The following is a 26,541-nucleotide window of genomic DNA, read 5'->3' as shown; positions in this document are numbered from 1 at the left end:
TTCACTGCTTTTTTCCCATGGTGTCTTTAATACTTGCTGAATTCTCTAGTGAGTTAAACTAGAAGGAAAAGGATGACTGAGACATGGTTTTAAGTGAGTAAATGTTTCAGAAGGGATGATAGAAAAGGTTTCTGTGTGTGGTAGGAGACCAAGTGAAAAATCAGAGAGATGTGCCAGGAAGAAGATACTGGAACACACCCATTAATAAAACTGAGAAGAGTCAGATGAGTGGATCTGCATTGTGTAGTGGCAATCTTTCTTTGGTTTGAAATGTAGTGGACAGTGGAAGATATGTAAATCTAGTAGTGTACGGAAAGATATTGCAGGATATCAAGGGAAAGGCCAAATTTCTGCTTTCCAGGATGACACTGACTAAGCAAAAAAATTATTTAGATTTGTAAAATTATGAATGTTTAATAACATAAAGTAGATTTTTTTTTTTTTTTTTTTTTGTCCTAAAGACGTGAGTAAGATGCAACGGTACCTTGGATAAGGGAAATAGGATTTGGATGTTCCAGGGAAGTGGAAAGCAAAGTTACAGACAAGGGAAGAACAAGATTTGGGATAAATAAAAGCAAAATTTGGACCTGAAAAGAATGCTGTCAGAACCACAGAAACATAACAAATGACACTTTACCCAGGTGAAGGAGTTTGTAGAAGCATTCCATTATGTTCTAAAATATTAGTGAAAGCTGTAGTGTACCTAGCAGCTGACAAGACAGACAAATAGAACAGAACCAGTAAATGAGGTGAGAGACAAATCTGTGCAATATCCAAGTGACAGTTATATTCAAAGTCAAAGCTAGCAACCAGAAGCTCTTGAAAGAGAAAAGAGAGGAAGAGGGGAAGTATGGTCAGTCATGGAGCTTTGAGATGCTTCTGAGAAAATGTGGGGAAGTTATAAATAAAAAGGGCATATAGAGTAGTAGGCTTAAGACCAAAGCAAAAGAGATTTGCTGGATTGCTTAAAGGGAAGGACTAATAGTTTGATAGGTCTTTAGCTTTTAGTCTCCTAAGAAAGGTGTCAGGAAAAAGATTCAAACTTAGTTTGCAGAAGAAGAATCCAAATGCTGTATTTAAAAACAAACAGAAAAAACAGTAACTAGTTCTGTACAGCTTCCACATTTGCCTCTAATTTCATCTAGTGTGCAAAATCAAGGGAATACTTCATTTGAAGCTTGAAACTCAGATGTACTTAATGGTGGAGAGTGGGGGGAGGTCTTCCTCTGATCACATGGTGGAGAAGTTTTGGTAAAACTCATGGGATTGCTTCTGCTTCTTGCAAAGAAACACATTTAAGGAATTTTGTTTTGTATGTGGTGAGGTGAGCTTTTAAAGGCTTAAGTATTTCACCTTTTCCTTGGTTGTAATAACTATTCTTCCTCCAGAAGTTTGAGCTTTTCCTTTTGAGGAGCTTTGATTTTTATAGAAACTACTCAGGAAGGCTTCAAAAGAATTCTGAGCTATCACTGCATTTATTATATTATGTGTCTTTTTTATTTATTTTTTTTTTGCTGTTCACTTTGGTCTGCTGGAGGCTTATTAGTGTCTTATAAAGAGCTAAGGATAATCTGTCTTTCCTCTAGAATTACTTATATTATTTCTTACCTCTTTTTGTAGTAAGCTTAATAATTTGTCAGGCAGAGTTGTGATATTTAGCTGACATTTTTTCTCTGATGGTGTCTTTATTGAGAATTTTGCAGAAGGTGAAAACCACTTATATATAAACTCACTTTCAGGATGTTTGAAAGAAATCGGATCTATATGTTAATTAATAGATGATATCAGAAAACTTTGATAAAGATTTGCTTAATACAGAAATCTTTGTATCTAAATCTGAATGGAAAATTTTATCAAACCAGAGATAACTATAAAGCAGCAATAATTCAGCTAATGTTGATAGCAGCTAATTTGGTATCAAATCATTGCTAAGATCTCTGTGAATCTTTAAAGCTGTAAATTGGCTTGTCTAAGCCAATTGCTATTTTTATTTTTTATGCTGCTTCTATTTGTTATTGCATCTAGTGTAAGGCAAGCTTACTGGGGTGTAAACTTGCAGGAATTGCCCTCCTGAAGAGTAACTAGCATGTGATACATGTCATCTGGTTGATTCAGAGGAAAGTGGGTCTAGGGGCCAAATTCTGTTCTGTGTTATCCGGTGTGAAAATAAATTACTTATTTCAAGTTTGGATTCTGAATATTGACTCGGGATTCCATTTACATTGATGGATCAATTAAAGAGTAACTGTGCTGCTGTACTGAATAATTTAGTTGATACTTTCATTCAGTTTCTCCTATATATAATCCTTTGCTGGGGTATCAGCAAGATGAAATCCACTACTAATTTGTGAGCTGCATTAATTCTGCAATATGAGGGCCATTTTATCACATGAATGAGTTGTCAGAAATCTAATTATGTAAAATTATATAAATGTAATTTTATATTATCTAATTATATTTTCCTGAAGAAGTTCATGAAAGTGGACTCTTAGTTTCAGAAATTAAACATGTATGCCAGCTGAAGGATAGGTGAGATTGACAGCCAGTAGGGAACTGAGTTGGGATAGAACCAGTTCATGTATTTCTTAGAGAAATGTACATTTCTTTTAATTCAAAAGAAATATGGATCATAGGGTCTGTTGAATTCAGCATGTCATAAGTAGAAGTTTATTTTAGAATATTTGCTCTTATTTAAAAATGGAGTGTCTAATATATACCTTAGTGAAGGATGCCTTAGAATATTTCTTGGCTTTTATTTTCTCAAGTAGGAGCATTGATTATTGATTGACTGGCTTTTATCCATCATCAAAGTAAATCCCTGTTAGAGTTATGTTACAGTCCTTGGGCATCTAGAAAGGTGGAGACAGCAGCCCTAATAGATAGGGACACATTAAGGCTTTCTTTCCTAACATATTGTCAACATTAATGTGTAATTTTCAAAAGTGCAGCTGTATGAATTTGATTAGCCAAGTAATTGTAGTAGAACATAGGAAAACTTACACCATATTCCTTGCTACCATTTGTATGTGCTCTACTATTTTGTTTCTTAGTTTTCCATAATGATGTTTGGTCATCTTTTTTTCAAGACTGAGTATCTTTTCTGTTTCAGAGCTCTGTAGTTAAATGTTTAACCAAACTCTCGATCAAATTGTGATTTGTATCTCAGCAAGAATCACTGATGACTGTAAGTCACAAAGAAAATATTTTGTGGGCTTGTAAGGTGTATTGGTGATGAAATAATATCCTAATTACTTGTTAAGATGTTACAGAAAAATTTGCTTATTACCTACTCATAGAATCATAGAATAGTTTGGGTTGGATTGATGACGTATCCTGAATTACTTTCAGCTCCAGTGTAACATGCTTTTACTATTTTTTTTTTTGCTACTTTTAAAAACCTCAGTTTTTACTTGCAAGTGTGATTTCAGCTATAAGATTCATAACTCTGTGATGTAAATGTTTAAAGTAATATTTCATTCATCCAGGGATTCATTTGAAGTTAGTTCATGATTCTCATAATGCTTAAGAGTGAACTTAAATTTGGGCACTAGGCATTAGAAGGAATTTTGTTTTATTGCAACTAATAGCATTGGATTGATGTCTTTAAACCTAAGAATCTTTTGCTTCGGGGACCCACAATAACAGGTCCTATGCATATTATATCCACAGCATGGAAGCATTTCTATAAAAGAAAAACTCTTTCTACCATGGAAAAAGTTATAGAATTACCATATTATTACCATACTATTTTACCATAAGGCAAAATAAATTACATCTTAGTAATTTCTGATACATTTGTCTAATGTATTCTTTCCTTCTTCCGCTCCTTTTAGTAAGCAGCAGTGTGGCAGTCACTTAAATCTACTCCAGTAAATCGCATTTGCAGCCCAAATGTCCAAAGTAGTTTCGGAAACGTAGCAAAAGAGAAAGGATCATTTAACAAGAATCAGTACTAAGTAAATGTGCTGATCTCTGTGTACATCTCAAATTTCTGGTAACTTTGTCATGGCCATTTTTCAGTGTTTATTATACGATATGTGGAGGAGATAAGCCTAAATACAGATATCAGGCACAGAATCTGTATTTCTTATTCATAACAGAATTTTCCTGTAGGGGGGTTACCAACTTCAGTGGCAAAGCAGGATAAGGACAGTGAACAGGTGACCTAATGAACACCTCTCCCTACCAGTGTTGGAAGAACTGAGTTATATATAACTTGTAAAATTGTGTCCTTCCAATACACAGCTGGACTTAATTCTCCATGTGGGAAGATGGAATCAGATGACTATTTGATTTTTTTAAATCCACTGCACCGTGTACTAGCTTCAAGACATTTTTATGGAAAGCATGGATGTAGCTTAGTATGTGGTACTTTAATAGAGCTGACTTTAGTGAAATAGGTACCATAGTCTTCAGGAGACAGACATGTCAAAATACTTAATCTGTGATTTAAACATCTCTGCTTTCATCTTGAGCTGAGATTAACATCTGTCAGATTGTATGGCATTGGAAAATGTGATTTAAAGGTTACAAGAGTGGATGGGATTCCAGAATTTCAGACGAAAGTGAAGGGGAAGGCCCTTAAACTGATGAATTAATTAGGTTTTCACTCCACTACTGAGCCTATTGACTATATTTATGGAGCTTAACAATTCTCAATAAAGAAAAAATAAAAGGGAGGAGAAATATAGATGTATAAATTGCAGTAGAAAAATGCTGCTTAAACTGATGAATGCTGTAGTCAGATTCCTCTGTTCTACTGATTCCATGTGACTGCTTAGAACTTGGGAAACTTTATTGTAATTTGCTAAAAATAGTATTAAGCATGGTTTCATCAAGGAGTAGTTGTACCAGTGTCTAATAATAGCAGATCAAAATCCAGACTTCAATTGCAGTTGGTCATTTCGTAATTGAAAGTTACTATAAAAGTAATATTTGCTGGTATTATTTTGTAACAGAAATTATTTTTCCTGTGAGGTTTATAGTACTTAGCACCAAACTCAATATCATTGTGTATGTTATTGTCTTCCATAAAACATACTGACAAGATACTAAGGTAGTAAATGTCCTTGGGTATAAGCCAAAGTTTAAATCAACAGTGTAGAGGTGGAAACTTTTGTTATAACATTAAATTTACTACTAATAGGCATTTTTAAAAAAAGCATGTGGAAATATATAAAATTCACTTACAGTAGCAAGTGTGTTTCTAAAATAAATGTCTCTGAGTAATACAGGTCTGCTCATAAATGTTCAGATTCAATGAATGGCTGGCTTATGGTGATTATAGATTTGAGAATTTTTTTGCATTTTCTTACTGGTATATGTAGTTCATGTATGCCATCTGCAGATGTAGGATTGCTTGCATTCTTAAAATCCTGACCTTAAAAAATAAACACATAAGCTACTTGTACACTTATGCGGAAAAGCTAGGACAAGTTCATTGTTAGGCAAGACCTTGTGGTTAACTGAGCATTTTATATGACTCTTGAGCAGTTCTGTTGTGTTCATCATTACATGATCTCTCTGCCTGGCTGGCTTGCTAGTTACTGTCAGCTGCTTTATCCTTATGCACACACAGAAGGAGAATCCAAGTTGTGTTTGACAAGCAGAAACACTCTTCTGATGTTTCTGGTTATAATAAGTTTCGTTTCCTGATGAGATAAATGTTCTCAACTACCCAAAGAAGCCCAATACTGCACAAAAAGAAGAACAGTGACATGAGATCTCATAGAGTTAACAATAAAGTGACAAAGCTATAGATTTTTTTTGGTTTTTACAAAATGCCTATTTAACTCCTGGAATTAAGGAAAACAAATTGTAAAAAAGAGCTGTTCCTTGATACCAGTTCAGAAGGTTGAAGGGGAGTGAGTGGGGGAAGTGTGGTGTCACCTTTCTGCATACATATAATATTTTTTCTGCAGTACTGATACAAAGTACTGTTACAGGAATAAGAGCCAAACTGAAAATGTGATAGGATGGATTAACTATGCTTATTGTATTACAGTCCATGAGCTCAGACAGGAGGAGTATATTGCTGGATATTTGCTTAAAAACAGCTCTGCTGCCACTTTGCAATCAAGAGAATCGTCAGAGCAGTTTAAACTGTTTCATGTTCTCTTGAGCTCTAAAAACTGCAACTACTAAATCAGGGAAAACTATAAAATCCTGTTTACTGAAGATGAGGTATGTAACCTACTGGTTTTCAAAACATTTCCTAGAGATCTTACAGACTGGGTATCATTATTGCCTTCTTCTATTGCTGCTGTGTTGTGTTCCCTGCTTCCTGTAACCACATTCAGGCCTTGGGTATGGTGTGCTATATCCTTCTGTTGAGTTATTTCTTAATGTAAGAGTGACCAAAGAAATATTGGATTAGAGACTTTAATAAGAAAAATCAGAGCTGTTTGACTAGAGAGCATAAGGGCTAGTTTGGAAGTGCAGAAAACTTCTCAAACAGCATAAAAGGAAACCTATTTGGTGCTTTTGTACACTTGAAAGATGGTGTTTAATTTGGAAATATGTAAAGAATGCCCAATAAGGCATAAATCTATACTCCGTAGTATGGCTTTTAATTAATTCATGCAGATTCAGCAGGATTTACCTTCCAAACAGAACCTGCAATATAAGCTTTTATTTTTCGTTTTGCAGAGGTAGTTCTGCTGGGATCTCTTCTCTAACAAATCTCATTTGTTTACACCTACAGTTCTCAATCTTCTGTCTGTATACCAGCTGTCAGGAAAACACCAAGCCCACAAATTACTGAGGAGTAGATACACAGCACAAAGGACACAAGCTGCTACCATTTGGAAAGCTCAGCGGTCTTTGGAAAGAGTTTGCACCATTTGAACCACACCAGTTCTACTTCCACTAATGATATATTATATAGCTTTTTTTGCAGTGCGGAGTTTGTCATAAATATCTCTTTTGTTCAGTTCTGAAGTCAGGTTAACAGACGTAATTACAGTTACTTGTCATTAGAGGTCATGCTTTTCAATACAGAAAGAGATGCAATGCCTTTTAAATAGTTCCTTGATGAAAATTTCTATTGGCTGCCTGTAAGAAGCAAAAGTGTGATCATGCTGTCTCAGGAAAGCTTTTCATCAAAGGTTAGAAATAATCTTTTGGCATTCAAGAGACAGTGATTTTTGTAAAGGAGCTGAGCAGGCCACTTTACAAGCTGTGTGCCAATTTGCTTGGTGGTTCTTTTTGGCTTGGTGGGGTTTTTCTATCTCCCCATTACCAACTTTAGCTTTCAGCCATCAGCATCTGTTTTCTGAAAGGGGAACAGAAAAAAGCACTGTCAGAAAATCCTTTGTAATTATTACGGTAAAAATAATTTTTCGTACTGTGCAAACTCAGTTTAGTCTCTGTCAGCCAGAACTTTGAAATGGGGAGCCTGTAGCTTGCCTCCCAGACCTGTCATTTGGCATCGTTTAGCAGAAGCCTGGTCTGTGTTTTCGGGACTTTGAACACCCCATACTTACCAGTCTGGGAGTACAACTGGGAAGCTCTTCGAAAAGCACTATCTTTTCCCGAAGAGCATCACCTGTTGCGTGATTTTTTTATTTTATTTTTTTTTGCTATTTATTATATTTGATTTATTTATTTTATGCTATTAGATCCAGCACCAACCCCCAGACAAGTCAGTGTTGGTGCAGATCCATCTGTTAGCTTCAGAATGTCAGAACTCAAATGCATATCAGGAAGACTTGTAACAACATACAGTATACAGCTACACGAACAGGTCCTAACCCTGCAAAGGTTATGAACTGCTTGTTTTTGTGGAGCTGCATTTACAGCATATGTGAGACTAATAACTCAAATGAAATGCCACATTTAACAAGGCCTCTGAATTCTGCAGGGATAGTTCAGATGTAATGTATTTCATTCTTGTGTGCAGACATAGCTTAACCTCAGTGGCAGTATTTAACATGTAAAGTGGAGAAATTGTCAAAGCTGCCCCAGGATCGCTCTCAGAAGCCCTGTTTATGGTTTCATGTGCTTTTGTTTCAATCTCCAAGCTGGCAGTCTTTATTCAAGACTCATTATTTCTAAATAAATCAGAAGCTTCAATGGTGTTTGGTAGCAGCGATGTTTAGATGAATATAGGCAAGGGCTGCTTGTTTTATAAGTTTGTGCTTTTCTTGGAATCCTTAGACCAGGCTTTTTGTTCTCTGAATCAGTGGATGTAAAATTGAAACTATGTTGAAAAATTAGTACAAATAATTTGGAATTACATGCTTTGCAGCCAATAGCAACTCTTAGGAGATGCAGAGGAATTCTAAATTATTTGATCAAGGTTAAATCATTTATGATGTTTTATAAGCTAAAATCTGCACATGTAATGCATTGTTTGAGATGCAATCCATGTAGAGAATGTGATAAGAAAGGCTTTAATGAAGAACCCTTTTAGTCCTTGACAAAACTTTTAAGTGGGCTAGACTCGGTGCTTTCTATTTACAAACTGAAGAGGGAGTATCTTCCAAACAGTAGTACTGCAAAGGAGCCATTTAAAAAAAGAAATAGTTGTAGAGAAGGAAACTGGACAAGGTAAGATAGCTGTGGTCCAGCTGAACCTGATTTTATCCTTCTTTGCATCTCCCATCTTGCTTTCTGTGTATTTTTTAACTTTCTTCGGATAATGAGCTTTATCAATGAACTGGGTTTTATGGGAGACTTGATTACTGAAACTAAGGATAGAGTAGAAAAGCAATTGGTGATCACTGCAGGGTCAGAAGGCTTAGCAAGACAAAAACCCAAACAGAGAAAGTTGATTTCTTCCAAAATGTTTTATGGTTTCCTTAAAGATCATCTGGTTTTAATGACCTTTTTACAGGAGCTGTTCAGAAGATATTTAGTTAAATCCAGATTTAGTTTAGGGATTTGGACCTTTCTATTACATATATCCAGTCATTGTGTAAGTGCAAGCTGTAAAGTAAAGCTGTCTCTTCTTTTTTAGGTTGTATGTGTAAAACTCCCAAATTTTAAAATCAGTTTGACCAAAACCTGGTACTGTTCCACCATCTCTTGGTGTGGAAGAAAGCTTAAAAGGTTTTGCTCAGACACCATTTGCAAGATTAGATCATGGTTAGACTTATATGAATGACAGTTTTGTTTAATGGTTTTACATATAAGTGAAAACCTGGAGAGGCAGGAAAGGACGATGTGTTTGTGCAGAGCAGTGAGGGTTTATATATGTGGGTAACTAACAATTGTCATGATACAGACCTTTCCTTGTCATGAAATATGCTTTGTTTGACACCTGAGGATTTTAATAATGAATACAACAATTGAATTAAACAGGCAAAAATGTAAACGCTTTGTAAGATAAATATTTCTCCTTAGTGCTATCAAAATTGATTTTTCTTTGAAAGAACAAAAATAGCTTCATAGGTTGTATCTGACAGTAAAAATATCTGTCATTTATGTATGGCAAATTTTGCCATTTAAGTTAAACTTATCTTGAATTTACACACAAAGTATGTTGTTTTGTCTAAGTTGCAGTACTCTTAAAATTTAAAAATCTATTCCTGGTCTTTATTTATTACAATTGCTAAAACACTTAGTGTTAGCATTTAGATTAAAAGTTCCTACAGTTATGTTTGTCTTGGTATTCTTTTTTTAAACTGAGCAGTGAACAGAGGTTTTCAAGAGAAATTTTATGTGTATGTATGGGCAGGAATTGAAAGGGAAAAATAGGTGTTCTAGAATAATTTCTGCTGATCCTTTTTTACCTATGTCTGCTGTAGCAGTACATTCACTTGTATAATACTAGTGTAGCATACACTTTGATGGCAGTGTTTTGAATAATGGATCTTGATAAGTATTAAGTAAATGGGGTATAAAGTATATGCTCTGCCTACACCGATTTGAAATTCAGTTCAGATTTTGATTGTATCCTTGCTGACACTGGCTAACTATTTTTTATCAAGATGGCTGCATAAGAAGGGAAAACACCAGAACTGTTGTTCTTCCTCCCTTTTGCCACAGTTAGTGCTTTAACATAAAGAACAAGAAGTAGATGGAAATTGGCTTTCCAAAGATGGGAAAACAACATACTTTGAAGCATTTGCTTGAGAGTGGAAAGAGGAAAAATCAATAAGGAAATGAGAAAGTCACCATTTCTAGTACTCCATTAGCTGCTGTGTAGTAAGATCTCATAAAATCTTATCAGCAGAACAAGTGCATTTAAACCCAGAAAATTTCACAAATTCTGGAGTTAAGTCTGTGGTTTCCCAGTATCTCATGTATTAGCAGTTTAACTATTGCTGAATGAAACAGTCAATATCTTCCTTAAGCTACCATGCATGTGATTAGACAGATTACTCTTGATTTCGGTGGAGTTCAGGTCAGGCTTTAGGAGTCCAAAAGGTCAGAATTGGTCAGCTGAAAATGAATGATGATGTAGGCCGTATTTTCTCATTCATTTGGCTATTGGAGACAGGACAGAGAAGAACGATTTTAAAAAAGGGGTGCAGCAAGGCTTGGAATTTCTGTTATGCTGCTTTAATTGATACAACATTCAAGTAAGGATGTTGTCATCTTCTAGTGTAGGATAAACAGAAGGATCGATTCTTTGTTTCAGTCATTAATACCATCCATGTTTATTAGAAGAATATAAGATAATAGAGTAAAAGTGTTAACAAATGAGTCAAGTGAAGAGAATCACAAATCTGTACCTTTAGTAGTATTGATGTAATGTTAAGCTTTATTGTAGGGATGGCATTGGGCAAATAGTTACCACCTCAATCACTGCTTCTTTTCCTTGCATAGAGGATTGTTTACAGGTCAGCTGGAACAAATCATGGTTAAATGTTGTTAATTTTTCCCAGATGGTTGTCATGCTTTTTCATCCCTCCCTCCCCCCCTTTTTTTTTTAATTCCTGTTGATAGAGAGGAATCCTTATTCTTTTTGGCTAAGATTTGTTTTAAATACATGTCTAGAAAGCTTTATAACTAGTGTGAAGTTTTGCCCACCTTCTGCATTCATACTGCAGGATGCATATTGCTTGCAGTGAAGATTATATAGTGGGATAAGTTTACTCTTACTTCCACTGATCCCAGTGGAGTTATTCTAGAAATGCATGTGGAATTCTTTTTGAATTAAGAAGCAATCTTCTTCCTACATGGAGGAATCATTAATTCGATGGTCAATCTCGATCACAGTACCTGGGAGACTGACGTCTGCCATGTTATGTCATTGGTAGAATAATGGATGTTAAATGGAATACTACTTTTCTATCAGAGTGTTCATGCTGGTTTTGTGTTACTTGTTTTCTGTTGAAGTACTTCATAATTGTTTCTACTAATCTTCTATTCATAGTGTTTTAATTATATGGGCTTCCCTCCTGGCATGCATTAACGTGGTAGTACCTACAAATCTAATAAAATACCCATTCTGATAATAAATTTCAGTCTGAGATGAAGCTGCTAGACTAAAAGTTATTCTAGGTCAGTCAGAATATTGCTCAAATTTATGTTTTCTAGGAGATGGCAGTCTCAAGCTTTTAGACGTAGTATTAAATCTAATGCAATTTAAGCAGGAAAAACAGCTCTGGGAGTAGAAATGCTAACTTAAGACACATTCTTCCCAACTTAACACCCATCATTCAGGCTTACAGGGCCTGCTTGTGGCTCCAGTGGAAAGATGGAGAATGTTTCCATCCAGTTTCTGGCAAAGAGATGGTTGGCACTGCTGTCTCTGACTGATGATGAAGGCTTGGAAAAGCGTCAGGTAGAGGAAGGTGCTGCATGTTGGGGTGCCGTTTTCTTGTGATTAGTAGGCTTTTTATGACTCACTTCTAAGTACGTGATGGCTAAGCCAAGCCTTTGTTTCCTCTGGTGATTGTGCTTAGTGTGAGGTTTTCCTGCAGCTGTGTGGCCTTTACCAAATACATCCACACTGTCCCTGACTGACCTGAGATTTCCTGCCAGCCAAGGCAAGCTGGCTAATATCAGGCACGAAACCAGATGTGTGAGTACCTTGATGGATGTCCGCACCAGCAGGCAGCACAAAGGCAGCCCATGGAGCACTTTAGGCCTCTTGTTAATACTCCGTGAGAATTCAGGTCTGCAGATCTGAAACACTGGAGCTGTGAGTGAGCTGTGCAAACACAGGAGTTAAAACACAGCTCACTTGATTATCTGGATTTGTTCATACACTTGCTGAAGGCAGCTGACTGAAGCGGCTTTGTGTCCATCTTCCTGGCTGAGCTGAATTCATATATGGCAGATGCTTTCCACGACTGCCTTCCCTTTTGGGTGCTGTGGGACTAAAGTAATAACTATTAGAGAACTTAATTTCTAAGACCCTAAATCCTTTTTCTTTCATTCAGTATAAGAAGGTAAAGAAAAACAGGTATGACAAAGAGAGCAGGAAAGGTGTTGGTAAGGGTGACAAGCAGCAGAGGGGCATTTCTACCCGTTTAAGGCACTGTCAAGAAAACTGTTTAGGTATCTTGCTTGAGGCTGGCATAGTCAAAATATTTTTCTGTTGTATTGACAGATTTCTGTTTGTATTTTGATACATAATTAAAAGCTGACATTTTCTGTGAAGAAAGAATGTAGTGGGAAGCTGGATCTATAAATTTACTTTTGACTCTCTTGTTTTTGTCAGAGCATGACTTGACATTCAACTGAATGTTTAATACGGCTTTCTCTTTATTTAGGCTTTATTTTACAGCTATTCCTAGATGACTGATGAAAAAGTATTTCACTTATACTTGATTTGAAAATTATGCTTATTTAAAAATTATATTGCCTGATTACTTCCTTCCTCCTTACTGAGAAGAGAATGGGAAATGATACTCACACCCCACCACATTGTGTATGTATGTGTATTATTGTGTATGTGTATGCATAAATATATATGCAGAGAGAGAATGGTTGTTGTTAGCCTGTACTATAGAAAAATTAGTCTTTTAGTCCTCTTTGCATGATAGTTGTTATCCAGTGCCACCATGTGAATGTGTCTGTGATGCTGAAATCTCTGCCTTTTACATCCCCTCTGAATGTCACCAGAAGTACACCATGAGCTGAATGGACTTTTAAGTACATAGCAGATAGTTATTTTTCTAAATGGAAATATTTTACAGGTGTGACAGTAGCTATACTTGCTTTGAAGTCAGTCTCATTCCTGTGGACTCTGGAGAGGTGGACCTGAATTTCTTGAGGTTGCTGATAACTTCATTTAAATTCTCTAAGCCTTGTATATATGTACAGACCTAAATGATGCTGGTGAGGTTGTAGAAGACTTTCTATCCTCTATTCTCAGTGATCTGTTTCTTTTATATCTTCCAGTTACTGGTACAACTTGTCATGTGTTCATGTGTGTTTGATTATAATTAAGAGAAAAATCAATGTCAGTGAAAAATCAAGCTGGTATATTAAGAAAAGTTGGAAATGTTTTTTCTGTTTCTGTCAAGCTAAAGTTATATGAAATATATTCTACCTTTGCACCTGTTGTGAGAATGTATTTTACTTGGGGAATAGAGTTTACTCAGAAACAGAAAAATAAAGTTTTAATTTGTTTCCTCTTACAAGAAAACGGCAGTTTGCTGTGCTAATTAGAGCAGTTGAATTACACAGCCTGCCTTAAATCCCAGGAGAAATCAGGAAAAGAGGCTGGCTTTAAGTATTTCTTACTGTCTCCAAGGTCTTAAATTAAAACGTCTTTTCGGTTAATGAGAAAAACTTACAGATTCAGTTTTTATTTGGGAGGAGTGTCAGGGAATTCTTCCCTATTCATATTTCACTCAGAGCATGGCCTCTTGATTTAGAAAAACTATCACAGTCTAATAAACTGTGGCCAATAGTGCTTTTGCATTTATTGGAGAAGTCTGAGATCTCTGGTAGATGCCTGAATACAGAGGGGAATAGAGTATAGAGAAGCTGTAGGAACAAAGAAATGTTGGTTCTCTCAGGTCTTTTAACAGAGATAAGATTTTTATCCAAGGTAACTAATACATTAAAAGATTCTGCTTTGGGAGATGCATTTAAGTGTCCCTTTTGATGCTAGATACACTAGACCTGCTCTTTATCTGCATTATTTGGAAGCCTTAGTTCCAATCAAAACTGCTCTGATTCATTTTTCTTATCTTTTTAAATCTTCTTTCAGTATTCGGTAGAGGTCTGCTGAGTCTGAGTCAGCAGGACCTTAGTTACAAGCCTTGAGATCTGATTGTGTAAGTCTGGTTTGGTGATAAAAATTATGCTGTTATCACTTCTGAGTTTATATTTGAAACTTTTTATCATGAATAGCTTGATTGCAATGTAAATGTCTGGATACTAATGCTAGTCAACCTCAAACACTAGAAAACCTTTAATGTGCTGACAAAAACATGGGCTAAAACCAGCCTTTGAAATACTGTGAAAAGAATTTACTTAACTAGTGAAGAGAAAAATGTCAGTTTGTCTTGAATCATGAAAAATGAAAATTAATGAGAGTTGCTACATATGTAAACGTATGGCTTCAGAGAATTGTGGCAGAGATCTGCTCTCTTCATCTGCAGCAAGGAGGAAAAAGAAAACACCAAAGAATTTGCTTTAGTGAATCATTAGGGAAGTATATCTAGTAGCAATTAATTGATAGAATAGGAAGAGTACTTTTATGTTAGGGCAAAATTTGCCTTCATAAGCTAGGTTGTTCTAGCTTGTAACCTCCTATTCCAAACTACAAGGCTAAACTGTATGAGGAAAATGAATTTACCTAGAAGCCATGTTATCAGTAATAAAATTAGACAGCTGCCTTAAAGAGATATGACTTTACAGCTGAAACCCCGGTATTCCACTGTAGGCATTTGGGTATCAATTTCCATTCCTAGTAAAGAGCGTGGTAATACCATGTGCGAATATTGTGTGAATCATAATTTCTTTTGTTGTAACTCACCTGATTTCTAATTGCTTGTAATCTGTGGCTATGATTATTGAAGTTAAGATTGTATTTCAGTCACAACCAAATGCCAGGCTGATGATAGAAATATCGTATTTAACTTAAAAGTAGCTATACAGTTTTGAAAATCCAAAATGTGCTAATCCTTTTAATCATGTACATATCCATAGAAGTACTACATAGTACATAGTGCCTACACAGAAGTAGTGAAGGCTGAGGTCAAAAATTACTTCAAAGCAGTGTAAGAAGCCACAGCATGTGAACTGTACCAAAACGGAACTCTGATACTGTCACTTTGAGGTGTAATGTAAAGCTCCCTATAGTTGTGTGTTGATCAGGTTCCAGATGTACACCTTCTGATACTGAGCAAGGTTGCCTGCAACATAAAAGCAGGAGTACTGCTGCCTGTGTCACTCCATCCCTCAGAACCAGGGATCATTACCAGAGCTGTATGATAACTGTTGTCCACAGACAAGATGTATCTTGTTCTCTGCTGTAATGAGATTCCTGTTTCTAGTGTAAATCTCCACGGTGGGAATTCTTTCAAAATCTGAAATGAAACATAGCTGAAAAGTGAATGCAAGCTTTCAGGAGCCATGGAGAGCATGCTGGCTTGTTTGGGAGGAAGGTGGACTTCACCCATGAGCTATCCCTACGTTTCTGACCACAGGCTCTTTGCAAAATGGTATCTCTTTGTCTGGACTACTTGCATTCTGTTGGGAGCTAAAGAAGATGTGATATGCTGGTTTTGACATTCCCGAAAAAGGTAAAAGAACAGAAGAATCCTTATGTCCTTTCTGGGATCTTATTGTGCAGTACCTGGCAATACATATGGAAACTTTTACTTTTAAATATTAGAGAATTTGCAATATTAATAAAGGATTCTGCAGCAAGTTTTAGATATTGACTCCTTACTATAAATACGCTAACAACTTACTGTAACTACTTATATTTAAAGTATAAAGGTGGCTTCATTTTCTGAAAATGGTTTTGTTTGGCCAAATGTGATAATTTTCTGCATTATCATGAATGATTATGCACAAACACCATAAAATTGATATGTGTGACTAATATCAATCTTTTCCACGTGGCTAGAATTGTTTCTCAAAAATTGTTTCTCAAAACAATGTGTTTTATATTCTAGTCATATTTTCAGTATTCAGGCAGAAAGCAAGTTTAAAATTTGTTCTCATCTGTCAGTGGGATATTAGTTTTGAAATCTGACTGACAATTAGTCTGTCAGGGATGGCTGTTTCACTGCTAATCTGTTGATTTTGGGCATGTGGACAAAGCTGACATAGGTGTTTAACTGATTTGCAGTCCTCTGACAGTTGACCAAACAAGTGCAAACACATTAGGATCCAGGTATCCTAGATACTTTTAGCATTCTCTTATAAATGGCTGAAATAAAAGTTTGAAATTATTTATATATATTTATTTATATTTAATTATTTATTTCCATTACTTAGAGTTCCTGAGTTAGTGTTTTGGAGATGTTTTAGCAACTGTAGACACTGTATCAGCCCAAACGTGGCTGAGGGGTTTTCTGCTCATAATACATTTAGCTTTGGTCATGTGCCTTTTATGTTCAGATACACAGTGTCTGAGCTTAAAGTAACTTGGACAGAATGGGTGAAAGTCATTATTTCTTTAGTAAATATTTTCTAATTAAAGCAATTGCTTCTTGGGTGCACCCCTTCTTATTGTGATGTTGAGTTCCAAGTGTTTTGTTAGACTTTCAGTCTGTGTTTAAGCTTATGCACCACCACCGCCATCCCTCCACCTCTGCGATAGGAAGAGCTTTCCTAAAATTATATCTAATTCCTACTTGGAAGTATCAACACCCTTTGCTGCATTTTCTTTTGGAAATGAGATGAAATGAAATGTAGATCAGAGCCATGTTGAATATTGGGAAAGTCTAAAATCTGGAATTTGAATTTGGAGCAGGAATTCATTTCCTTGAAGAAAGTCATAATGATCAACAGTTGGAAACTAAGGAACGGACAGAAAGACTTTTCTGCCCAGTATGCAGAGAAAAGCATCTGAAATTAAAAGGCACCATTCAGATCACAAGCAACCCAGTGTTACATGAAGCATATATTCAAATTTTTAATGCAAAATTAACTTTTGTAATTCATTGACACCCAATATTATGTTAATATTAAAAATTCTTTGATTGAGAGTATAGATATATATGAAAAAAATAATTTTGACATTTATGTTTATATGATTTAATTGATTGAGAATATTATGCTCAAGCCAGCTGACATCCAGAAAGATTTTGTCCACGTTACAGAATCATGGTGATTTTTATAGCCTTATTATATTTGAAATATTCTGCATAATTCTTTGTTAATGGTAGAACTAGATAAGACATTGAGATAATGTGCAATTAAAGTTCTTAATGTTTTGAAGATCTATACATGCATAGAAAAGATAAAAGAAATATCAACCCTAGTTTGCCACAGGTGTGAAATTAAAGATCTTTATTGCCCTGAACATAGAGAATTGGAGTTCAACAGCCATTTTGCCTAAATGTAATCAGGTATGTAATGTGAATCAGACTGAAAATGCACTTACGACATTTTCAGTCTCTGAAATTAGCCTGGTGTAAGGTTAATACTAGTCATTCTGTATCATTGGTTTAAGGGGTATAAGGAACCAAAGACAAATTAGTACTGGGTTGGCCTAGTTTAGAAACTTTTCTCATGGTTTTGGTAGTAATAAAAGCAAACAGAATATTACCAGGACTTGTAAAGAAGCTTTTTATTGGATTCATGCCAGAGGCAAGCTGGTGCTCAAAAATAGCAGCAGCTTTGCATTTCTGTCAAAGCTAGATTTCTAAATCATTAGCAAGTGATTACAGAAAAGCAGTGAAAAGAAATAGGTAAAAATAACCTTTATTCCACCAGCTGATGTCTCCGAAATTTGATAACCCTTATTCCCAGAATATTGTGCATACAGGGAAAGCACCGCTAGTAAAATGTGAGCTTCTAATGTGGAAGTTACTACGGAAGTGCTTTGATTTATAATTAATACAGTGCAAGTGCAAGTTTGAGATGTTGCATGTTTCTTTTTAATTGCCCACTAGTTGTGCACTTACTGTGTGTCTGATCTAGTGATGTGCTGTTTTCTATTAGTCATTGTAGGTGGCTGTGGCTCAAGCTCAAGTTGTAGATTCACAGTGTTTTGGAAGTGCTGAAATAAGTGTTTTCAGGGTGGGGTGGGTGAATTTGGTAGTAAAAGGCATCAAGCAGTAGATGTTTGTGTTTGAGACATTTCTCAAAGGGAGGCTGTAACTGTGTAGTTAGTTGTCTGATGCATCAGGATTCCAAGCAGTCATCAACAGAAGAAGTGAACTGAGACTTTGCCTTTAGGATACTGGTATGACTGAAAACAGCAGGTGTAAATTTACAATACCTGTTAAAGTTGCATACCTTTTAAGCACCTGAAACATTTCATAACAACCTTTCTGCCCAAGGGTCAGCTTTTTTCTTTCTTCTCTTTGGTTAGTGGGTTTTTAATAGGGCCTGTGTCATCTCTTCAGGATGCACTGTCATGAAAGCAGTGTTCAGTTGGCACTTGTTGGCAGCCTGTGCTAACTGTAGCTTTTCTTGTCTGAAACCTGAAAGAAATGTGCAAAGTTTCTACTCAATGAGAACTCTTAAGAGGACTGGGTATATAAACTGGGTATATCAAAATTTCAAGTAGTCTGATAACAGGAGGCACCTAACTACATTTTTAATTTCCCCTGATAACCTGCTGAGCTGTCTTTCTTCCTTTTTTGCCTTTTTCATACTGTGTATGCATGTGATTTGTGTTTTCCTCTTTGTCTATATAAATAGCATCTATGTAATAGCAAACAGGTTAAGTGGCAAATTGATCACAATTTATTTACTCAGTCATTGTGTGGATTACTATGCAGTAATTTATTGCCTGATTCTGAAAGCTTTATTCCACTAGATGTTTATTACAAAGGAGAAGCCTCATGTATCAGTTAGATATTTTGTACATATTGTTTGAACACATCATTTTTTTTCATGGAGCTGTTTCAGTTTTTAAAGGTATTAGTTACAGAAGTGTATATGCTATTACTTCTTATAGAACATCTGCTTTTGGCTGATAAACCAAAACTTTTAGATTTCTGTTTTAACATTTAAGTTGAACAAACTTAGGTCTTTGTTATCTCTGAATTTTAGTGTTCCGAATTGCGTTGTGATTGAGAAGTTACCTCCAAAGGTTTTAGTGGATTTAGTGGAATGGATTTGGTTGGTTGGTTGGTTGTTTTAAGCAGACTGCAATATATTCAATACTACTCTAGGGAAATTTGTTCCTTTCTAGTATTTTGTTACACAGGTACATCGTTTGTCTTCAGTTTGATAGGAATACAAAGGCAGAATGCCTTATTGATGGTCCTTTATAATCAGTGTTTCCATATTGTGCTGGTATTTTTTTTTTTAATGTAACCACAATGTGATTTTTGTCAAGTTGTAAACGTTTTGCTCAGAATTTCCTGTGGTGTGTCATTTATCCCTGTTGAAGTCCATCAAAAGGGTTAGCACCCTATTATTAATGATAGCATTTAGTAGTCTAGGATTATATTAAACACATGAGTTACATGCTTCATGTTTAATGTGTTGAAGAGTTTGGGTAAGATAAGACTTACCTCTATTTGCTTGTCGGAGTATTTCGGAGTTCCCAGAAATATTTTCTCATTGGAACAGTTATCTGTGGTAATAACAAGAACTTCTATTCTGGGGTGGATAAAATGGACTCCTGGCATTTAGTGAACTATGATCTTTTTCACTAGGGAACAACAGAGTACAACTTTGTGTTCTAGTAGAGTATATGCACATACTTTTTGGCTCAGCAAATGTCATCAACCTGGCTAATAAATTGTACTGTGATGAACTACAATCCTACTTTGAGATGGCTTGTCAGATAGTGTTGAAGGCGCTGGAATTATGCTGATTTACAAGAGTCAAGATTTTTCCAATCTCTGTAATCAGCCTCTGAGACTTTATTGAAATATTCCAGTGCTGCCACTGTATAGCTCTTGATAATTATATGTGTAAATGTTACATACAATAATTCTTGATTATACTCTTCAGGTTTTAAAGCATGCAATTAAAAGACAGCAGATCAGTAAATATTTAAAAATGTAACATTGGATTTTAAAATGTGGCATAATTAATCTTGTAGTGTCTCGTGTAATCTCGTACTGTATTTGTTAAATGTGTAGTGCCATACACCCAAAGTGTGGAATTTCTCCAGGCTTCCTCATCAACAGTATTTAAAGCCAGTTGTCACTGTGGGAAGATCTGGGAATTACACTAAGGACAAGAATAGATACACTTTTAGCTAGGTATGATGAGTCTTCACTGAACACTAGCTGCCTAGCTTGCTTAGGATCTTCTGTATAGAATCCCAGTAGGCAGCTACAAGCATTATTAGGTGCCCAAACACTTTCATTAATCTGCTTATAATACAGTGGCCAGGTGCACACACTTTGCACTTTGTGCAACTGGATTTCTTTGTTTTGAACTAAAACACTTCTGGTTACACCACAAATCAAGTATATTTGTTGGGTGCACTAGTAAAATCAGTAACATTCAAGTAAGTGTCAAATATTGCAGTGCTGTCTGCCATAGATAAGTAAAGTCAGGTGTTGATTGAGGAGCAGGAGTCGATAAAAAGGCAAAAATCCTTTCAATGCTGCATTTGTAGATCATTACGAACAAGTGAGAATGGCAGCTTAAGAAAGTATTTTATGGGACAGGTAAGGAGATTTTTTTCTAATTTCACCAGTTATTTTATAAAATTATACTGGAAACACAACAAAGTAGATCTGTCTTTAAGCTACAAGAGTCCATTTGCCTGATTCTGCTTGTTACACCAGTGTAAAACAGGAATGAGCTCGCTGCAGTCAGATGAGAAATTTGACCTGGGAAGTGTTCTTTCATACTTAATTGTGCCTAAGTGTTGTTTTAAGAAAGTGTTTTTTTCTGAACTTTAGAGGAAGAGAGCATAGATGCAGGAATATAACAGTGATGCTTCCAGTATGACAAAGATGCCTAAGTAAAGAAAGCTTCTATTTGTAAGAAACTGAAGGAGGACATGATTGTTTTTCTGTCTGCCTCATCTGCTTGAATCCCATGTCGCAGGCTGTGTTCTTAATGTACAAAAGTAATTATAAAGGAAAGTCAAAAGCATCTGTTTGACATTTTATTTGTTCTTGAGGTGGTTTAGCTTTCTGATTTCTTAATCAATATTAATATATGAGTAAGAAGGATAAAATAAAGTAGAACCTTTCATGGAAACACATGATAGCTGGTCTTGAAGATTTTATTTGGACTTCTGGAAAGCAAGCTAATTTCTAAACTTCTTTAAATGGATCAAAGTAGTTTGTTTGAGGAGTGACTTTTTTCCAGGTTTTTTCATAGTTTTCTTGAGTCTTTCACATTGCTGGTAGTAGTAACTCTGCCTTGCTTTGACAGCTTTGTGTGTTCCTAATCCATTCAGGTACCTCTGTGCAATGTGCTGACCTTGCAAATGTGTGCTAAAGTTTTTCTAAGTCTGGATAAATTAATTAGTCTTTATAGCCATACTACCTTGATTATGACTCTGTTTTGAAGTGCCTGCTGTGCTTCGATACGTATTTCTAAATTTGGGGGGGGGTGGTGTTTTGTTGGTTTGTGGGTTTTTTTGGGGTTTTTTTGGTTGTTTGTTGTTTTTTTTTTCATAGATACACTTTAGAATCTCACTTTTCAGGGCATTCTTTTTTATTTTTTACAGAGGGTCCTGGTTTTAAATGCTCATCCTCTTGCTGCCTGGGCTTGTTGGTTCTTTTCCCTACAGTGTTAGTTCACTGTAAGATGATCAGTTCCTCTTGATGCTGGTGTAAATAGGTGGTGGCATCTTGGAAATCCATGAGCTGCACCAAAACAAAATTGCTGTGAGTCGACGGAGAGTTCTTGATTGTGGCACATTTAAATAAACTTTGCTCCTAGATAGAGAGGTTAAATTTGGTTCTCCACTAGTGTAGCAATACATTACTTTTAACTATTTCAGTTTCAAGATTCCAGCTTCAGAGAGAGTAATTAAGCCGTAGGCTGTAACTTACAAAGCAGAGTGACTTAAATGATTAATCTTTATGTAATTCTCAGTCTTATCATTCATGGGCAAAGCATCTCTGATTAATGTCTTTCATATCGCATATGACAGTAGAATTAGCTCTGACATCTTGCTCTGAGTTTCATTGATTAGGGCGTGTTTCAAAAGTGAAAATAGTTGAGATCAGCTAAAAGCATATGTGAAATGGCTCTATTACCCTAGAAAAAGGAAATAATTAGCACTCAGTGGGCTAGACTGCTACAGTAAATGATAACACATTCATACATTCCGAGTGTTAGAACTGCTGTTTTTGTCAGTGTGGATGACTTTCTGGCAAAGAACGGCCATGTATCCAGATCAGCAAGTGCCTACGTGGCGTTCAACATGAACCATGGGACAACAAAAGGTGAAGGAGGATGGGAGTGAGGCACTGGGAGTAAGAATCCCAGCAAGATAAGGAGCTGGAATTTACTGAGTTGCTAAATTGAGGACTGTTGGGAAACTTCGAAGATCAGGTTCTCACACCTGTGCTTAACCAATTATATGTTAGTTGTTATGGGACTTAAAGATATGTATCCAATCACAATGGGCCAAGTTAGTGAAAACAACTTTAAGAAATAGTATATAAAGAATTAATTTTCTATAATAAATGCCTTTGTCTGATCACATTGATCTCCAACTGAGTCCATTCCGCGACATGTCAGTAAGGCAGCATATTCTGTGGCTTAGGCTTTGCTTTGAAATCTAAAGAGCTGACTGATAACAACAATGATTATCTTTTCCACGTTGGCCAGCAATTCTTTGTGAATGTCCATTTCTTGGTTTTGTGTTACAGAACATTAAAATCTTCTCACTCGTCTACTAAATTGGTGTAATTTTCAAAGAATACAGATGGGAGGGAAAAAGTAATTAATAACCTGCCTGCTTTGGCCTTGTGATCAAAATTTTTTGAAGTAATAATAGAAAAAGTAACCACAGCAAGAAAATACTGCCATAATCAATCCAATTAATGTAGTTTTAATTATGTCACAGTTATCTGTAACCCTTTTTTCACATCTGTTACACAGTTTGGTTCTATTCTTGTCTGATAATCAACACTGGAAGAATCTGGCTATGTAATGAATGCCACTTGTGGACCACTAAGAAAGTAACTTTAAACTGTACCATAGAAGATTTTAGACACTTTCATATTTGACAGATAACTCAAGTGTTCTTTCATACCTCTGCTTGGTTTCTCTTTCTACAGATCTACATCTCTACCTTCTCGCAGTTCTGTCAGTGTTTTTGTCTGTAGGAAGACATTATTTACCTCAAAAAGCACAATTATACTGGTTCTAGCCACAGAATAGAAAAAAATTCACAAAACCATCTTTATGTCCTTGAGATCTGTTTTACTAAAGAGCTTAGTTAAAACTACAAATAGATTTATATAGCTTTCGTCTCTTTTTAATTTCTCTTCCCTTTGTATTTCCCTGAAGCCAAAGTAAAGTTTTGATTTGAGGCGCTGTAAGTATTTAAGATTGCACAAACTCTGTGAGTTGATGCGGCGTGAGTGCGCCTGAACTGTGTGGATGGTAATGGGATTGGAATGTGCCTTTGCGGGATCACATTGCCTGGCCACCTGTGTATTACTTACTTGCTGCTTATTTTTGCAGTGGAAGGTTGTTGCATCACTGACAATGTCGTATCGTGTTCTCCATTCTCTTTTCATATTCTCTGTCAAGGCAATAACATTAATTTGTGTCCATTTCAATAATACTCATTGTCACATGGAAAGAGATCTGGTGACAGGCATGGGCTTTGTTTAGCCAAAACACTGAAGACGTGGCAATTTGAGAGACTTCATTTTACAGGAGAGAATCAGAGTGGCTAAACAATTCAAACCCACAGTTTTTTATTTAAGTTTGAGCATTTGCTGATGTGCTGGGCATATGGGAAATGTAATTCAGTTCCCACGGTGCAATCTAAACACTCGCATAAGCACAGTTATCAAACTTTTTCTCAATTTCTGACTGCTGCCTTTTTGTTTGCTGGGTGCTGCCAAGCTCTAATGCATCTTGTGCCTTACTGCTGGAGTATTCTACGTGCCTGTTACTTTGGCCAGGGACTGCTCGGCTTGGGCCTGAGGGATACTGCCTCTGAAGTCCTGCTGGTTATACCCAGTACAGCAACCTGACACCGCAGAAATTCCACCTGTAAAGATAGTGCTGCAAGAGACTCTGGATGGGTGAAGAAGGTGCAGAGGGGAGGTGATGTGATTAGACTGTGGCTGAGGCTACTGCTGCGTCTTGCCAGGCTGGAATTATTAGTGTAGTACGTATCAAAGCTCTTCCTCTGAATTAGGCAACAGATTGGAATACTGTGAAGAGAAAATTGGATAATTCTAAGAACTCTTAAAACCCCCCAAAATGAACACTGCCCCCTCAAACCCATACCAAAACCCCAGCACCCCACCACCAGACAAAAAAGCCTTAATGGCGCTGTGCTTAAGGACAGCAAAATTTCTGCATTAAGCTGAGGTGAAGATTAGAAAGGTCCTTGTAAATTATGCAAGGTCATCAGGTTTTCTACCTATGAAAATGTAAATGCAGCCCCAGGAAGTATTAGCCCTATGTTTGGGTTTTGTGGGGTATTTTTGCACGTAAGTATGGATGACGCAGGCTCGCTACCCTGAGTACTGATTTTCTGGACATCCTTATTAATGAAAAATGAACGTGAAGTATGGGGAGAGCAATGGTTTGCCTTTCTAACATAGGATAAACAAAGCACGAGAGTGGATTTAATTAGTTTTTACAGGTAGCTGTGTTTAAGTACCACATAACACCCCTCAAACCTGTTTGCTTTAACTAGGAGCCAACATTGGCACCAGGTTTTCACATATTCAGAAGCGTACTCAGAAGGCAGAACTACCGAAAATTCTGCTAAATCAGGGTTAGTAGATAGGAGGTCCATAGCACATCTTGCACTTGCAGCGACCACATGCCAAGAGCCGAGGTTGTCCAGCCCTCTCTGGGTGGAGAAGAGCTGACGCAGTTCTCACTCAGAGCCGCTGTCAGAGCTGGTGCCATCAGGAGCAAGGAGAGGGGCTGCTCCTGAAGGAGGAGCCAGGGAAAGGGGTAGAAAATGAACACGCTGAAGCCAAACACTGCTTAAAGCCAGGATTTGATCCGAGCAGTTCCAGGAGTTGCAGCTCCCAGGACCAGGGCCAGGTGTCAAAGTTGGAGTCGGTTTGCTGGGGCTCTGCCACCACACACGTGCTGGGACCTCTGTGGTCCCTGGGTCCCCATGGTCATCGTGCTTCCTGTGTCCCCACGGTACCCATGTGCCCCTCCATGTCTCCATGGTCCCCATACGTTGCACTGTGTCCCCATGTGCCACGCAATGTCCCCATGTGCCACACCATGTACCCACGGTCCCACTGTCCCCGTGGTCATCATGGGTGATGCCTGAGATAGCCTTTGGAGGGCTGGGACCACTAGGGCGCCCCTGGGGTATACTGGGGACCCTGAGGGCAACCCACAACCTGTGGGGGTCAACTTGGAGCAACTGGGAGCCCCTCGAGAGCCTCTGGGTGTAACTGGGAGTAACCGGGAACTCCCAGATGTACCGAGAACCTCTTTGGGGGCAGCTGAGACTAACTGCGAGCCCCCTGAGAGTCTCTGGGCTCTGCTGGGGCCTACTGGGAACTCCTGAGGGCAACCCAGAACCGTGCTGGAGGCAACAGGGAGTAAGTGGGAAGCCTTTTAAGGGACCCTGAGGGCAAGTGGAGTAATTGGGAACACCTCAAGAGCCTTTGGGAGTCCCTGGAAGCTACTGGGGGTAACTGGGAACTCCTAAAGACAACTGAGAACCCTTCTGGGAGCAACTGGATGTAACCGGAGACCCCAGTTGCAATCCAGAACCCTTGTGGTGGCAAGGGGGAGTAATGGGGTCTCTTGAGCTTTATTGCTTCACAGGAGGGTTTTTACCCAACTTTGACCAGTGTGAGTGCATCCTGGGGTGCATTTCCCAGATTTTCACCCTCTTAAAGCTGAAGAGTTTGTCTTTGGGCGGGATTTTTTCCCTGGGGAGCGCCTAGACTCCACTGGATTGATTTCAGTGCTCAGGGACTGGACAGAAACAGGGAATGACGCAGGGGTGGGGATTTTAGTGTCAGTGCCACTGCCAGTCCCTGCCTCTGGCTCAGCCCCTGCCCCCTGTGAGAACGGGAAGAACGGGAAACCCGAAGGCTTGAGAGAGGACCAGTTTAATAGCTCAAGAGCAATGGTATAGTACTGATTGTGCCAATAATAGTCAATAGCGTAGAATGGAATAATAATAACAATAACTGGAGGGCAACCTAATACTGATATTAATAACAATAATGATATCTAACAACAATCCTACTACTACCTACTAATGTATATCAGAATCCTAGCGCTACTAATAACAACCGAATACTACTAATAACAATAATAACACCTAAAGGGTAATGTAAAACTGTGAACTAGAATAACAGCAACAATATCATCAACAAGAACAACTAGGGAAATAACGAT

This window comes from Psittacula echo (genome assembly GCF_963264785.1).
Source record: "Psittacula echo genome assembly, chromosome: 8".
NCBI classification, from domain to species: Eukaryota; Metazoa; Chordata; class Aves; order Psittaciformes; family Psittacidae; genus Psittacula; species Psittacula echo.
The sequence above is the reverse complement of the archived record's forward strand: the minus strand, read 5'-3'. Positions refer to the sequence as shown.